The following is an 18618-nucleotide window of genomic DNA, read 5'->3' as shown; positions in this document are numbered from 1 at the left end:
GAGTTAGTTGGATAATTTGTTGCAAAGAAATTACCCAGTAAAATACTTTTTTCCTTTAATAGCTTTAGTTTATATATACATGTGCAGATAAATACATATAGGCATAACTGCTAAACGTGTTTATCTTTACAGACAAGTTTTGAAATGATGCAATTTCATTTTTTATTTCTCTTGTTATACATGGAATAATTTGATTAAAGTAATAAATATAAATAAATTTTATAAATGAAAACAATTTCATTGGATCCTAAACTAATAATCAAGTCCTGAAACATCAGTATTTTACTACACTGCACAAGTTTAACATGGAATTTTAATCTTATAAGTAGCTGTTCCTTTCCTTAGTCTGGATAACAGAAGTTAGTTTAAAATACAGCAAAATACGAGTTGTCGGCTTGGCCATAGTCCTGACATCAAAGGGTATTAAAATGTTTCTAAGAACAAAAATGGGAACTAAAGCATTATCTTAATCAGTTTTAAGTCTTGACAAAAGGTAGGGGATATAAACTGGAATTTGAAAAATAAAGCCAGATGTTTGCACATCAGTATGAAAGGTATCAGTATGAAATAGAGGTATTTACTCCTCCAGTAAATATAGAAAGAAGTAAGCCTGGAAAGATTACTTGTTAAATTATTTTCTGTAAAATATTCTGTTACAAATCAAGGACAATGTTTGCAAGACTTTTTTTTTTTTTTTTTTAAACTTTGAGGGCTGCATGTTTATGTAAAAAGAACTTTAACTTCTTCCTTGAATTTTGACTTCAGTTTCTATCTCTACACACCTGTATATTCTTTTTTTTGTTATTACACACTATTTTAAATATATATTGCACTATTAAATTATGCAGTCCCCTCCTGCCTGATTCTGAGGAGCAGGTTTGGTGGGAGAGGAAGGCCATGAGGGAATTCCCTCCTGCAGTTGGAGTCGCTCTGTGCAGCCGATGCTTTGATTTGAGTGACCACTAAGTTGCCACCTCCCTTCCTAACAGCACATCCTCAGGATTATGCAGTCCTGACAGATTTCAGTGAGAAATTGCCACAGTGCTCACTTGACTTCATAAACACCTGCCTGGGCTGGCCTTAAATCTGTATTCCCAACACAGTCCCTCTCTCGGGAAGGGGAGCAGCTCTCATCAAACACAGCCTGGCAGAGTTTCCTTTTTCACTCTGGGAGCGGTGATGGAAGAGCCTTGGACTGTGTTGTGCAGTTGTGCTGGTAAATTATTTAATGACAGAAAGGAGCTGACTACTTGAACTTTCCTCTTGACCTAAACTGAAATACCAGCCTGGGTGAATTTGTGTGTAAGGCCGTGTAAACTGAACTTCTTATCTTATATGCAAAGCCAGGATTTCCTAATGCTTGTCACCGAATAGGGAGGCTTCCTGATCCCTTGCAAATATTTGTGCCTGTTTCTGCTGGCGTAGAAGTTCCAATATCCGTGTGTTCTGCAAATCCATAGCTCTTGTGGGAGCTGGGGGTGAAGGTGTCAACAGCTTGGCAAATGGGAAATTACTCAGGGTATGCTACAAATAGTAGAGGACGTGATGATACCTTCAGCAATAAAGGCTGAATGCAGACACCAGCAAAGAGCCATAGAAGAGAGGCTATTGTTCAAAATAGATTTCTAATTACACATATATTTTGCATATATAGATAGGAAGGCTCTTTTGATGATTGACTTGCGTGTAGCTGTACAGACAGTGCTTATTCCTGCTTTAGGGAGGAGAATGTGCTGCCACAAAGAAGCAAAATGAAAGGTGTTCCTTCCCCAAATACAGTAAAAGCTGTCTGTTAATGAATTAACACGCTGTAATTTTGGTAATATAAATGTTTAACTACCAACCCCCACTATCTTAAGTGATTGTGAAACTTCAAAAAGAGCAACAGGAAGCCGAAGCACTCACTCATATGTCAGGAGAAAACCAAAACTCTCATTTTCAGGAGTACAGCAGAGGGAGTAAGTAAAATATGAGACTGAGGCTTTATGAGATGTCACCTATGTGCTGGTTTAACATTTTTATACAAAAAGTGGTTTTAATTAAAAATTGTCTTCCTGTTTTTCTGAGAAGATTATTGTTATGGTAGAATTAATATTAAACTGTTCTAGTTAGAAAATATTACCTCTATTATTATTTTGATGTTTAAAAATTGCCACTGCTTTCTATCTGTTTTTCTAATGTCCCTTACTAGCAAGTGTATGTGATTAATGCTAAAATTTACTTAGGGATGAACTCATCCAGCCAGTCATTTCCAAGAGCAGTTATTATCGTGTTTTGTGTATTGAAAACATATTAAAACTCCAAGAGTTCGGAAGCATAAAGCAGGCACAAAGCAAAGCCTATTATGGTACTGTTTACCAACAGATTTATAATTACAAAATAAATTAAGCATGAAATGGAACACTTTTCATTTTCTGCCATAATGGTATGAAATATTTGATGTTACTTTACAGATTATTCTGGAATAGCTTTGAAAGTGAATAATTCTGAAGGTTGTCATGGTTTTTTAGCAGAACCTAAACATATCTCCCTTAAAACACCCATGTCCTTTTTCCCTGCAGATAGTCAGAATGCCCAAGAAAGAGAGAGAGGCTATTCCAGAACTCAGTCTTCCAATCAGAATAATGATAATGCATAAAACAATTAATTTCATAAGAAATACAGAATTCTAATATTCTCTCTCTCATAAATATCTTAAATTATAACACCAATACAAAATTATGGAACACCTCTGAGTGGTTTGGGGGTTTTTTAGTGGGACAGCCACATCTGAATGCCTGTAGTTCTGTGTGCCTACAATTCTGATAAAGTTCTGTACCTTGAGAAAAACTGTTTACTAAACTTGGCCATTGAAACCTTGCACGAGCCAAATGTTCTACCTGAGCAGAGTCATTCCTAGTTGTGTTTCTCAGCATCCTCTTCAGCACCATATCCTGCATTCCTTCCCTTCAAGACTTGCTTTATTTTTATCTGTTACACCTTTTTTTGAGAAGAGCTTTAATAAACATCCTTTCCAAAGCTGATCCTTGACGGCTGATCCTTAAGATTTCAGTTTGTTAGCTAGGGTTAAAAATCCCCAGCACCACTGATTGGAGCCTTGGAAGGGACCTTTCCACTCTCTCAGGCTCTAGAACCCCTCCCAAAGCCACCTCTTCAGGGATCACTAATGCTTCTCCTGTGTCCATGGCTATTGTCTGTATTGTTCATCCCCAGAACCAGCAGGGATCTCCACCTAACCCTTACCCAGTGTGAATAACTTCTCTGTGTCTCCACTGATAACCACTATCAACAGCCCACTGCAAGCAGAAGCTTCTCCAAGGCCAAATTCCTGCCTTCCCACGTGTGGGATGATCTCTGCACCCTGTTGTAAGCAGCAGGGTCATTTATGTAATTAATGCCTGAGGTGGTCCTAAAGAATAGGCTGCAGGAAAGGGGAGGAGCTCGGTGTGAGGTTTGTACGTGTAAATAGTCACTCCTGGGCTGCAATTTGAAGAACTTCTTTCTTCTTATTTTTCAACAAAACTAACACATATGTTTCACACAGAGGAAGTCTGGCTGTTTTCCCTGTTTCTGCCATCTCCTGATTTTTCATTTTCCAGCACTCATTCCAATTCAGGAAGATAATGAATATTCAGTAATTCATCTCTTGTTAAGCAGTAGGATTTTAAGAACCTAAATGGTGTTTGTTTTTTTTTTCCCAACAGCTCCAAAAGTGCATTAAATGTCCCCAGTTTTCTTAAGAAGGAATCTTTTCTAAAAGTTGGGCTACACCACCTGAGGGTGTTGCTCAGTGTCATACATGAAATCCCTATTTGTGCTTGGTCTTTGCATATTAAGTGCTTTAAATAATTAATTTTGAGTTAATTATTTTTAAATTGAATGTTACAATTAACCCATCAGCCCAGGTACAAAAATCCAGTTCCATTATCAGTGTTTCTATTTGTTTAAAGTTTATTAATAGAGTTGCACCCTTCCCAGTTAAAATTTTCCCAGTTAAAAATCACAAACTTGCCCCTTTTCAAGCTACAAACCACTGGTACACCATAAGAGTTACCTTTCCTGTGTTTACTGTATACTTTTACAAGTGTTCTGAGGTGTGTTGGATGTATTTTAATACTTTTTGTAGGTGTTTCACTTGCATTTTGATTCCAAGGCCAAAACCCCCCCACCCAGTCTTAATAGCCAGCAGTTATTTCTAGCTGCAGAGCCATTACTCTGCAGGCAAGTTCCATGGCAACCTGAATACCTGAATTTTAATGAAGGTATTGTATTCCCTTATCTCAAACTGATACCACCCCCCCTTGACAACGATGAGCCATTGGTGGACAGAGATGATCCATCAAAGGGAAAGCACCAATCGCCTTGGACCGAAGGGGCGGGCTGTGGGCGGGCTGTGGGCGGAGCAAAAACTATAAAAAGGACGAAGCCGAGAGGCGGGCTCTCTTCTCTCTTCCCCTCTTGCTCTCTCCAGACTAGCTGTGGGAGGCATCGGTGCTGGGCATTAAAAGCCTTACCCCTTTTAAGGGGCTTTTAGTATTTTTTTTAAGTCAACTCAGCACTGCAAGTTTTTTCTCTACCTGAGGTCTAGTGCTGTCTCAGCCAGAAGATCTCAAATCCCTGTGCTCCTGGGGCATACCATCTACCGAGCCATAGGATCCCAAATTTTTATATTTTTCTGATTTCTGTAATTTTTCAATTTTTTCTGTTTTCAATAAATTAATCTTTTTAAGAGTTGTCTCATTTCTCACACTCAGCCTTTACTCCTGCTGCCTTCTGGCAAACACTTTGCTTGTTCAGGGGCATTTTTCCCTGTCCAAGAGTCTGTGTTTGCCTCCAGAACTGGTGGAAATTTTCAAATCTGGTGTTTTGGACACTGCGTGATACCAGCATTGCCCAGCTCGGTGTGAGATGTTGGGGCAGCCTGACTGTGCTTGCCAAAGGCTCCTTGGAAACCTCTAGGAAGATGTGCTCCTCTCCTCCTCTGTGCTCCTTCAAACTTCCTGCTGTAAGAAATTTAGTACCAGCAGGGCTTGCTGCAGTACTCCAAATGCTGTGCTTTTGCTTCCTCTTTCCTTGGACTGTTGGGCTCATTTTTGTCCTTTTCTCACTTTGATTGTGAGATCCTTGGCCTGGGAATCTTTGTGCTGCATTTGCCTGATACAACGGGGTCAGGTCCTTTACAGCCTTGTGGTGACTCGGGTTTAGCTAGGCTGTAGTTAAATCAGATGATGTAACAGGTCTCTGTGTTCTTTCTTGAAGTCTCTGGGATTTAGTTCTCTCCTTAAGTTGGACTGGCCAGTCTTTGGATCTTAATAACTTCTTTTGTTAAATGTAGATTTACTGTAAGGATTCACTGCCGTAGCTGTCTCCCACAGAGATAGAACAGAAGGTTGTAAATCAAGCAGATTTTAGTGTAAATTATTCAGAGTTTTTTTTCTCTTCATTGTGTAAGATTCCCTGCAGAATATCATGGCCCTGTGAGCTACTGCTGATTGTTTCTTGAGGTCCAAAACTATATGTAGTTCACATATATTATATATGTTCCTTTCAAATCAAATTAGGAGGAACATGTTTGACTTGGGTCCCCTCTCTAAGGAGAGGTGCATTAATGAATGATCTGCATGCACTGGAAGCCTCATTGCTGAGCTAATGAAATCCAAATATTTTGAGACCTAAGCCTATAATGCAGCTTGATGTTTCTGCATCATTGTCACATTTCAGAGGGTTTAGTACTGTAAAATTTTACATGTGAGTAGTTGCTGGCTTTATAATTGAAATACTGACTTTATTAAGAAGAACTGCCTGAATTGACCTATACACAAAAGAGTTTGTAGGATCTGTTTTGGTTTTTGTGAAGGTGAGGCTTGTCTGGGAGACTCAGAAGCTCTTTGTGCTTTGTTTACATCTAAATTTCTAAAGTGGTGTTGGCTATAATTACTGGGTGGAAAGAGCAGGCAGTTCTCACTTGAAAATCATAAGCAGAGAGGCCCTTGGCTGAGGTGGACTCCAGGTGTTATGTCTGTGTGAAGTTTTATTTTGCAGATGACTGGGGCAGACTTTATTCACTGTCCTGCTGCCTCAGCCATTTTTTTCCCCTTCCTCTCCTCTCATCCCTCTTTTCACTGCTGTGCTCTACAGTCCTATTTTTTTTTTCCCTTGGCCTTTCCAACTCCAGTGCTACTGAATGGTTTTTCTCCCTTGATATTCCTGCTCCCCACACCCTTGTTATGTGTATTTCGTATTATTTAAACAACAAATCCTTTCGTCACCTCTATCTATGTTGTAGTGAGCTGCTCAGCTGTTCTTCAAATGACTTTGTTTCTGCTTCCTGGGACGTGTAATGTGTGTAGTTAGATGCAGAATTTTAACTCAAAAATAGAACTAGGAATCAATTAAGGAAGAGAAATTACAAAATGGGAATCTCTGCCTCCATGCTAATTAAACCTGTTGGAAAGAGCCATATCTCAATCTGCAACCACATAAAAAATATTGTTTTATTTCCTTCTCTCAGAGTTCTTGCTGCTTCCTTTGACAAGGGGAGCACACACATTCTGCTGCTGTGTGGCAGTTAATCCTCCAGGTTGGTTTTTCACAACCATTAACATAAATGGTGTGCTTACAGTTGGATTATTCCTTCAATTTGTATTTCCGGTGGGGAACTCCAAGTCATCTCTAGCAAGGAGATTGGGACTCTCTGCCAGAAGGTGGGGGAAACAGAAAGGTGCTTGGTTTGAAAAATGAAACCTAAATTTCTCATTTAAAAGCCAAAGAACAACATGGAAGTAAAATAGTGATACTGAAAAGTAGCAACTAAGCACTTGATTGAGCCAGATGCAAATGTTTTCAATAAACATTTATCCCTTTAAATTATTTATTTCTTATTTTATTCCAGATGTATGCTTTTGGGGATAGAGTGTTGAGCTAAATCATTTTAAACGTGATTGCAAAGAGGGTAAGTGAATGTTTCCTTAATGAATGCGTGTGTGGTGCTGTTGCTGTGATTATAGGCATGGCGTGACTGGAATTTGAGTTACTCCTCCTCCTTAGACTTTCATCCTCATCTTGTTTCCTATTATATTCAAGGCACCTGTTTTTCCTGTTAAGAATGCGAAGTGTTAGCTGAAATCATAAAAGGAGCTGCAGGAATGTATGAAAAGCAGCCACCTAGCATGATTTTAATAATTCTGTAGCATTTATTACATTCACTTCTTGATATTGATGGCATAATTTAAAGTGACAGAAAGGAAGGAACATGACCTTTAATGTCATGACATGAGTTGTCACAGAAAAGGAAGGATGAGCTTAACTCAGCCAAATGGCTTCCCAGGAAGTCTTGATACATAATAAACTGAGATTTATCTTTGGCTGAGATTACACAGCTCAAGCTGTGATTTTTCTTTTAGATGAAACAAACTGACTGAAGAGAAGATGAAAATATTGTTCTAATTTTGATCTTCATATTACATTACAGCAAATTAATTCTAGTTTATAAGAGGGAACATGTAAAATATGCAACAGAGGAGAGCTACATATAGTGATTGCTAAGGTGTTTTCCAGAACAGGATCCAATGTTCCTAAATAAAGAAGTGGTTATATTGCTCTATAAGCTTTGTCATTAGACACAAATGTGCAATCAGCTGTCTAGAGGCACCACATTTCCCTTCTGCTGCTTAGAGTCCTCTTGTACTGATCAGTTTTTGTAGTAAATCCCAGAAGAAGGAGCACAGATGTTTTCGGTCCTTGTCACCAATGATGTCCAGTTGGTTTATAACTTCAGCAGTGAGGTGAGTCATCATTTAGGTTTTAAAGAGTTGCATTTTTAGGGTTTTTTTTCACATGAGGGAAAAGTCAAGGCATTTAAAAAAATTACATTCTCTTTTCAAATATAAAAATCACTTGGAATTTTCTTCCAAAATAAGTCTTCTATTTTTAGTCAAGGTTGCATAGAAAGTCAGCATAATTGGTTGGGAAAAGAACAAATCCTCTTCCAGAGGAGATCACATGGCAGCATCATAAAAACTTGTTTCTAGGAAAAGTGTGTATTGAATCAACTTTTAAATGCTATCCCTCTTGAGTTTTTGGCTCAGTTTGATACAGGCTGCTTCAGCACTGTGTTTATAGAGAATTCAGAGAATAGGGAAAGGTATCAGTGGGCCATTGCACTGACTTCTATCTTTGATGTTGAATTTTGGCCTGGGTGGGTGTCATCTGTCTGAGTCTGGGATAGACAAATCTGAGCATCTGATGGTGTCTTCTAGTTCCAAGCAGCAGCATGTTCTGTGCTGAATTTAGACCAGAGTGCATCACTAGCAGAGCCTCCTTCAAGTATCTGGTTTTTCATGTTAATGATGCTTCTGGAGTTAGCTAAGCCTCAAGGATTTTTGGAATTCCTTGGGCAGCAGCTTTTTTGTCACAGCCTAGAAGGTCAATTTTATTGTCAGGTTGCCTTTGATTTGGGCAGATGTCAGCAAAGGCCTGAGCTGCACTCAGCGGGCTCCCTCCAGACAGGGTGGGCAGCCTGGGCATGAGCTCACTGCCCTGCTGGCACTTCCAGGGAATTCTTTAACCAGCGTTTTTCTACAGCTTAATTGGGTAACAAATGGAGTCCATTTCAACCTGACAAACTCTGAACCAGACCCATGACCTCAGCACTGTATCATACTAGCAAACCCCACAGCACTATGAGACTTTATGAAAGTTGTAATTATGTGAGTGGATTAACTGCCAAAAATATATACAGGGGGCAGGGGACATCCCTTACCTGGACTGAGAGAATGTGAAACACAAGCTGAAGTTTAATTTTTTGAGAAATTCATTTATAAAATAGTAGTATCTATTTCGCCATACACTGTTCCCTAAAGAACAGCAACACAGGGAATACTGAAGCATCCATCAAAGTAGAACTCTTTACTAATTACTGGTTTTCTTTTCATGAAAAAAATTCATTAAGAATAAAATGTAAAATATCTTTATGGATGCACAGTTACCTAAAGTAAGTGCAAATAAATAAAAAAATCTTTCAAGAAAGTGCTTTTTAAAAATAAAATGCTATGTTCGCTTAACTCCGGCAAAGTAATTATTTGGCGATTTTAAGAGAATATATAATTTACACATTGCAGAATATTAACAAAATTTTTCAACCTATCAAATGCTGAAAAATAGTATTATAAATTAGAATAGGAATATAACTACTATGTAAAAATAATAATACAAAATAATTAAAAGAAAAAGATGGCTTGAGGCAACAAGAAGTGCTTCTAAATGACTCTGTGAAGCTTCTGGATCACGGTCAAAGAGCTTAAACTCAGTTTGAAAGCTTTTTTGCTGCAGTAAGTGCGACTCCTTCTGTGGCTGCCATGGTTTCAAAAGGCACTGGTGACTGAAAATCAGAAGAACTGGAATATATGGCTTTAATTCAATAGTTTGTTACCTGCCATAGAAAATCACCCATCACACAGGGCCACAGGTCTCAAAACAGTCCCAGAATCAATTCATCTATCAATAGATTCACACCACAGCCCTTTATTTCAGAATGATCCATCATTTCCTTAAGCATTTCCTATTGCTTTTAGAGGAGTTTATCCTATCAGATGGCGCTTTTTTTTTTTTTTTTCCCTAATTATACCAACACATTGACGAGAAAAGTAAATTGCCAGCTGAAATACTGGCTCGTGTGTGTGGCACGGGAGCATGGCTGGATGCTGCTTGGATTTCTATATCATTTTAAGAACAGTGCCAAGAGCTAATGACTGTGATTTGATCCCACATTAGCAGGGCCCTTGTTATTGAAAGGATTCATCATGCATAGAAATTATTTGTGCTCTAGCTGGAGGCCATATTCTGTGCTCTCAGCACTCGGCGTGGAACATGCTGTCTTCATTTCTACTCACTTAGCCGTGAAACAAATGACAGAAGGGAAGGGACAAATGCAGCCTATTTGTCATTTTCCCTCTGTGCCTCCTCTCCCCCCGGTTCAATAGAAGGATGGAAGGAATAAAGAACAATCCTGCTAAACGCAAAACTAATGAAAAACAGGGATGTGTGAAGTGACCTTTTTGGTGGTCTGCCTTTAAAAAAGGCACAAGCCACAACCCCAAAGCCTGGTGATAACAGACTCAGAGCAGCTTAAGACCACTCTGCTTTTCAGGCCCACTGTGTATGTCAGCACTAACTATTAACAAGGGAGTCATAGCTCTGCTTCCTGACAGCTCAGAAATCCTAGTAAAGTTCCAATAACCTCATGCTGCTCGAGGGGTAAAGCTGCCCATGAGAGGCCAACTTCCATTGACACGTCCCTGGTAATCCCTGCTCATGTTAAAGGGAATTCCCTCACAGTCACAGACAGACTGAGCCAAGAGCATCCCTCCTGCAGGAGCAGCATAAAGAGCTCCTGCCACCAAAAAGCACCAGCACAGCCCAGGCATGGGTCCTTCACAGCTGAGGGATGCAACAGGTGACTGAAGGGCTGGCCTTGGTTGATGTGACCTTTGTCTCACAGAGCCTCCCCTTGAGAATCTCCACTATTGGTAGTGCACTTTCTGTGGATCGTAGGAGTTATGAGAAATGAAATTTTAACATTTATTTCCTCTGGGGGAGATTCAAAAGCTGTTTTAGTACAGCTTCAAGACCAAATTCATAAGCAAATATTGTACCCAGAGTACAGGTATTGACAGTACCGCACTTTATTTTCAGTGATTTGAAATAAGCTAAGGACCTGGCACCAAGAGCACATGTATTTAAATGTAGCAAAGTTCCACTTAAACAAAATAAACTAAGTTGAGGTGTCAGCAAAGCTTCACTACACTGGATGAAATGGCAGGTTTAGTAAGTAAACTTAATAAAGAATTGGCAGCTTTTAAGTGTAGATGAAAAGTGACTCAATAGAGTCACCCAATAATTCATCATGCCCTTGCATATCTACATAGCACAGCTATTGCAATATTTGTTGTTGGAATTTTAAAAAATTAAATCCTTAGGCTTTTGAAAGGACTATAACTTTTTTCTTTCTTTAACTTAACCCCCACAAGGTAATAGAAACTCACATTTTACAGTAATCCAGCAACAGAATACATTCTGTTCCTGCATATGAAGAGTTTTAAGTATGGCAGCCTCTGGTAGCACTTGGTGATTTTTAATGTTTACTTCTGAACGTCAGGAGAGTTTCTGTTTCAATTTAATTGACAAGCGATCTTATATTTAAATTGAATCCAGTCATTCATGACTAGAAAATAAATGTCTTTGTGATAAGGCAAGATTGATCAGAAAATAGGAGCTTTAGTCCACTGTGTATGCTATGGATAAGGAGAATCAGTCTCCAAGGGACTTAGTGCCATTTTTCCCATTCTAATTTTCTAATTACTTCTATACATTGAATTTTGAAAATCTTTCCCCTAATCAAGCCCATATTTAGTTGTTCTTACTTTCAGTAAGTTCACTTATTGCCAAAGCAAACCCTTGTTCTCGTCCCCTACCATGAGTAATTAGTTCTATCCAACTGAATCTTGTTACCACTTCATCTCCATTAGTTTTGTCCCTTAGAAGTGTTTAGGTTCATGTTTTCCCCTTGCTCCAGAAGCCACACTTTTCTGGAGAGCTCTCTATTACACCTTATGTATTCTCTGGGCCCTGAAACCTTTGCCTTGAGCCTCAAAATAACATCTGAGACCCCAAACAAGGAATAAAGAAGAAGAAAGTGGAATTAGAAGGTTGCCATTTGGCACCCATTTTAGACCATGGGTGCTGTTTGTGCTTTTGGGATTGTCCTCTATATGCAGGAGAGAAAAACATCACAACTTCTCAGATCTGACAGTGCAGTAAGAATTGAGAGGTTTTGGAGTTGGTGCTGCTGCTGTTTTCCCATTTCAGGTGCTTTGTACTAAGGAACTGTTTTAAAAAAAAATCCAGTCTTTTCTCCTTAAATCTTGCATTCTCAGGAGAAGAAAAAGACCACAGATGCTTATGAAGGAGCTTGAATAGCCCAGGAGACAATATTTCTTAAGATGTAATGCAGCAGTGTCGATCCTGAGCTGTCCAATTCAAGCTGTCACTGTTTTTGTGGGTCCATTACGGTGCTGGAGATTAAGGAGGGCTGTAAAGGGAGCCAGCAGTGCCTTTGCAGATGTTTACCAATCATTCTGTTTAGGTGAGCAGCATGGGAGGAAACAAAAGCTTTTCTGAAAGTTTAATATTTGAGTTATGAAGGTTTTGCTGTAGTTTGTCTAGGACTGGCAAAGCCTGACCTACCAGCACTGTTGTACTCAGTGTTTTCACTCCAGCCTAATTTTTGATGAAAAGTCATGTCTTTCTTGCCACTTAGTTAAAAATCACTTTATCTATATACATATCTGACAATATTCAGCCTGTTACAGCTGAAATTTTGAGAGGTTTGGGGGTTTTTTTAAATCTGTGAATGTCTTTTTCAGCTGATTTTATTTCCTTGATTGTGCTCAGAACTTCATGGGGAAAGGAGTATTTCTAAGTTGGCATCCTTGATTTCTTCAACTTTGAACTGAAGTACTTGCTTGGCCCATTAAGCAAAGCTCGATAGAATTTGTATTTATTCAGTTACTCGTTAAATAGGGACATGTTTTGCTGGAGGGGCTTAAGAGCTTCCTTCTCTAGAGGAGCAAAAGGACATTATCATCAGTAGGTTCTTTTTGCACCTTGTGAAAAATGAAAGATGCTGCTCAGCAGGGAAGGAGAGAGACTGATGTTGAAAGGATAATTCTATTTAGGGAGGGGAGGCACTTTTCACAAGCCAAATCTGCAAGCATTAGCACACAAACTCCTCCTGGGCATAGTCTAGAAGTGGTACCAGGGATGTAAAGGCACAGAGCCAGAAATGCCGGATATTTGTTAAAACACACCCATTTCTGTTGCAGCTCCCTCTCTTCTCACAGTAATTGTGATCGGAAGTCGGAGGGCAAGGGAGTGAATATTCCAGAATTGTCCTTCTCCTATTCACAAAGATTAAGCCAGAGATTCACCGTGAATCCAATAAGAAAATGGGATAAAGAAGAGTAGAGGAGGGAGGAAATAAGAGGTAAGCAGTGCTGAAACACCACACTAACCCTAAAACCCACCAAACACAAATTAACACGTTTTCTCTTTCATTCTCTGGCCTTTTCGGCTATTGAACACAAAAACTCTCCAGAACAAGGAACCTTACACTGTGTATTTCTATTGTACCAGGTTACTGTGAGTATTTCATTTCTGTTTGGAATTTTGGATGTTATTGTGTTAAATTCAGCAAATGACGTGTTATTTGAATATTGATATTTGCCATTGCATCCTCCTGCTGAAATTCAGGACATTTGAGGACAATGTCACGAGGTTTTTCTCTGTAAAAAACAAGTGAAAAACACTTCATAAGTCAGAGGAGCAACCCAGCTCCTCTTGAGCTGTTTGGTGTGGGCATCTCCTAGAGAGGCACAACGGAAGGAGCTGTTTCCATGTTCCTTTCACAGAATTATGGCCTGAAGGTGCCATAAATCCTGCTGTTCCAGATGTGAGCCTCGTTAGGCAGTAAAGTCAGCCAAATGGAAGTGCACCTCCTCCCCATGCAAAGCAGTGTCCTCTTGTAAGTCATTAAAGGATTTATGATTTATAATCAGTTTATAAAGCATTTATTGTGCCTTTCAAAAAGAATTATAATGGGGATGCTTGGAGCAGATTGACTCACATGGGACCACGAATTAGGACACGTAGCTGCCACAAGCTGTTGTTCACTTCTCTGTTATAATTCTTTGGACACAGTTTACTTAAACTTCTCAAAGCCAACTATTGTGCTCCTGAGTCATAGAAGAGAGAGTGCAAATCCTAGAAATTCTAACACATGGTGGAATCTGGAAACCCTGATAATAAGGTCACTCTAGGTTTGATAACAGCCAGAGTCTATGAGACGACCCAGACTTTTCAGAATCAAGTGTACTAAATATCTTTATTTACAGAAATTCCCCTCAGATCTACTTGGGGCCAGATTCACATTGTATCAATTGTTTTTAGGTGCTGTGAGGGACTTTGTTACAAGAAAGATGTACACGAAAATTAAGTGCTGGTTTTCTAAATCAAAGGCCAGCTACCTTGAGGCTCTGGTAAATACCCTCTATATTTTAAGTGCTGGTTTATTGTGTGGTTCCAAATTGGAGATGGTGCAGTACTGTGAGGAGAGGTGTGATTACAGCACAAGCAGGATGCCTGTGATAGCTTTTGTCTGGCAACTCTGGAAGTGCTGGGACAGCCTGGATTTCAGAGTGGGCTGTCCAGGGGTATTAGTGAGGCATCCTGGACATGAACTGAAAGAAAAAGCAGTGAGTGAGGTCTGTGCTGCTGCAGTTCCATTGATTTCTGGCACTCTAGGTATATTAAAGATAATTCAGATATGAATATCTGTGTGGCATTCTCTGCTTGTACAGCAGCACACCATATCCTAAATAGAATGGTAGCTTGTCATATGGAGATAATGGTTATTATTCAGCATATCTCCTCTATAAAGATATTCAGGCGGTGTCTTTCCCCTTATGAGATATTCATCTAATTCTTTCCTGAGGCTGTGAGTCATAGAACATCAGATTTGGGTTTAAAATTCAGAACCAACTGTGCTAATATCATATAGTGTCTTTCTGGCAAACACCGCAAATTCTCAGAACACACATCTGAAATTCTAAACATGCTGGAGACTTGTGCTACAAAGTTGAGTTTAGACGGAAGCTGCCAGTATGCACAAAAAAGTTACGGCATCACAGGAGCCATCAGCCAGTCCCTGAGTGATTGCCAGTTCTGCCTGAACATGGCCTAAAAGCCTTCATGCTCATCTGCCTCTTCAGGTAATGTTATTTTTCACTTATATTCCAACCACTCTCAAAACAAGTATTCTCTCCAATGCCCTGATCCCACCAGGGCATCACAAAGATTTTACATGACACATTTTACCATATGTAATCTCTGTGGTAAAAATGAATCCTCATGGGTTAGATGTTTTTGTTCTGCTCCAGAGCTGCTCAGACAAAGTATCTAGGGAAGATACTCAAAAATTAATGATCCACTGGTTTTAGTACCACAATTCTCTGTTAAAATTGTATTTATTGAGCACACAGAAAAAAAGGAGGCAGGAGATGCCCATGTCCCTCATCTGGAGAGCAAAATTGCAGGACTCGTGCGGACATGGTAGAATTGTAGCAGGTTTTTGAACCTCTGCCCCTGAAGCACCTAGAGAGGCAACAGGTTCATGTCCTCATTACCTTTGTTGCACTTTGTAAAAGTAATTAAATATTCATCAAAGCATGTGCAAGTGGGATCCAAAATATTTGAGGGAAAGCACTAAAAGTGTTTTCACTAAATTTGACGCTATCGTGAGAAACAATTCAAAGACTAAAAGACAGCAGTTGAGACTCAGGAATTCAAATAAAAGGATGTCATATTGTGGAGGGCTTCACCTTCCTGCACTGAGGAGAAGGTGAAGTCCATGGCCTGATCCTGCAGCAGCAGTTTGGCTGCTGGAATAACTGTGTCTCTCCAGCGACCTGTGGTGTCTTTACCTCTGAAGCAGGTTGATGTCAGCTGTAATATGCATCAAGCTTATGCATATGTATATCTATATCCCTGCACGTTATATGTATGATGTGTTTAAATTAGGGCTTTGTTCATGCTCCAATTTAAACGAGTGCTTTTTTCAAGTTCTAATTTTAATGATGCAGAGAAAATACACACGGCTATGTCATAACAACAGGATAACCATATGCCACTCAATCATCTAATTTACGTTTTGAAAACAGAATCAGGGTTTTCTGAAAACTGTCATTTTGGGATGCCTCAGCTCACAGCTCAGTCATTCTTATCACATAGTGAAGTTCCCCAGCCTGGAGTATTTCATCAATGACACTTCAACTGAAGAATTTTAAAAATATGCTGATTTGTTTGAAGGGGAAAAACTTATTTGAAAATATCTGCAAAAAGAAGGTTTGAGGAAGTTTTAAAATCTGTATTTTGCCTTTTTTGAACACATATTTGAACAGATGAGCTCTTGTCCTGAGAATCTGTTCTATAGATGGGTGGGGCATGTGTGTATCTAGAAATATGTAAATATGTATTTATGCAAGTACTTATACAGATGTTACACCATAGAACGTGTCAAAGTAGGATTGTTATGGGTTTTTGGTCAAGATCCACTGATGCATCTCTTGCTCTCTCATATCCAAAACAGCTCCATGAGTGGACTGGATCCATTCATTGTTTATGTCTGGTCCAGGGACTGCTTGGTCTTTTATCAGTGCCTCTGGCTTTGAGGTGCAATTGAGTCTGTTGAGCTCATGAAATGAGCAGCTCTGTAGCTGCTGACTTCCAAGGAGAATGGGGAGTTATTTCCTATCAGCCTGGTTCACTGCAAGACAAAGGAAAATATCCCTTCTCCCTCCAAAGCAAACAGTCAGGTTGCAGATATTTATTAGTTGTTTGCACTGAATTCCCTTGGACCTTGCACACCACACAAATCCTGATTCCCCTCATGAATTTGTCTCCTTTTTGGCTTTTTTTGGTCCAGTAGGGACCAGGGCCTGGGTTACAGAGCTTTGCAGGCTGGGATGTGCTCCTGGGCTTTTCAGAGATGTTAAAGACTGGAAATGTTGGTTTGCCCCTTTATTGCACCTTACAACAACTCAGGTTTGTAACTGCACCTCTTGCTGATGATGATCTGCCCCACATCTCCTCAAGCAGGGTATTTAACTTGTGCCCTGTTTACAGGAGCTGGAATCCCTTAGCCAGAGGAAAGTCTTTTAGAAATAATGCTGTAGGGAATGTAAGTCTGCTCACTGGAATGAGAGAGGAAAGGAGGAGCAGGTACAACAGCACCTTTTATATGGAGCACTCACCTGGGAAGCAGGAGACCTAAATTTAAATGCCAGCTTTGTCTTTACACCCCTATGTAATGTTAGGTAGTTATTTAATTGTTGTTTTTCTCACTTCCCCATCAATAAAATAGAGGGAAATGCAGTTTACAGGAAGACCAGGAATAGATAAAGATCAGAAACAGTGAGAGAAAGTCCCACACAAGCAGCACAAACAGACAAATACATCATCATTATGGATTTTCCCCTCACAGCCCAGCAAGGTGGCTCTTTACATGTAGAATTCCCACAGTAAAAATCATCCAAGTGAATTAGATGTTTGTGTGCTGTGCCAAGAAATGCTCCTTATGTGAGAAATCTCTACCTAAATAAGAATCCTCTGGAGACACTTAAGGTACAAGTAAAAAATGGTTATGTCAACTACTGTGTATCTTTTAAGCAAGAGAAATGTTACTTTTTTTTTACATTGCCCCAGTCTTTCTCCTCATTTAACTGCCAAAAAGTCCTCTGATCACAAGAGTGCTGTTGTATAGCTTGACCTGCTGTGCTGAACCTAAGTACTGCAATATATTTTAAGGTGGAATGAGCTGTGAGCATTTTAAATTAGGTTATGTGCCTTAAGGTGGCAGTTGCTGCTCCCAGGCACAATTAGAGTAATGAAATGAAAGCTGATTTAATGGTTACAATAAAAGAAATAAAATAGAGGAGTTTGGCCAGACCAGTTTTTATTCAAGTTTCTATTAAGAAAGAATGGATCTCATAAAAATAATACCAAGTTGGAAATCATAATGTTTTTTCATATAATGATAAAGATTGGATATGTCCTTGTTGATAATTTTTTAAAAATATTCTTAAAAAATTCTTAGCTTATAATCAGCGCCAGAAATATATTTCAGAGTGTGTTCTTCCATAAGGAGACCGGCTTACATTTATCTGAGCTACATTTTTCCAAGAGAGTGGTAATAATATATAGAGAGACACACCTGGAAATATCTAAATGGACTATTTGTCTATTCTATCATCTTTGATCTGCAGTGAGAGGGATTTTCAGATGCTGATCTGGGGAACAAACACACACAGGAGCACTCCCAGAGTTCCTTCTCCCACAGGAGAGGCTATGTGGTTGTAGTTGTGCATCAAGCACAGCCCAGCAGAGATGGGGCTGTATCCCAATTTCCACCCTGTGTGATTTTTCCAGCCAAATTTTGAAGTCAGGGGAGCTCTGTCAGGCCTGGTCCTGTGACCCTGTGCACCTGGTACCACGCTGGATAGGAATCCCAGCCTGCAGGAATATCCTTTAAAATCTCTAATTACGGAGGGAGATGTTGTGTAAGTGACAAGTGGGTCTCGTCCCCATTGCTGTCAAGCTCGTGCTGTTAGGGATGATTTCAGTTGTTATCCTGGGACTGAGGCCAGAGGCAGCAGGTGCAGAAAATGTCTGGAATTCTAATTTATTATCCTTTACCTTCTGAACATCAGATGTCTTTAGCAAAAAGAAGTACAGCAGTTTCTTTCACAGTCTGAAATGTATCTGGTGTTTCCAAGAAATTGATAAACCTTTACTTCCAGTACTCTTTGGGAAAATATATAGATAAATTTCTGATAAACATGGGCTCTAATAGTGCAGAAAGCGAATGGTGTGCTTTTTGTGGAAATCCTTACTTGCTAACGTACCTTTCCCTTGAGAACCAAAAATTTGTCACTTTTCTTTCAACAACCAATAAAGTGACTGGATAGTTTTTGGGAATGAAACACATCCTCACATCTTTTACCAGTT

Source organism: Coloeus monedula (genome assembly GCF_965178545.1).
Source record: "Coloeus monedula genome assembly, chromosome: 17".
In the NCBI taxonomy this organism is placed as follows: domain Eukaryota; kingdom Metazoa; phylum Chordata; class Aves; order Passeriformes; family Corvidae; genus Coloeus; species Coloeus monedula.
This window is presented reverse-complemented; position numbering follows the sequence as displayed.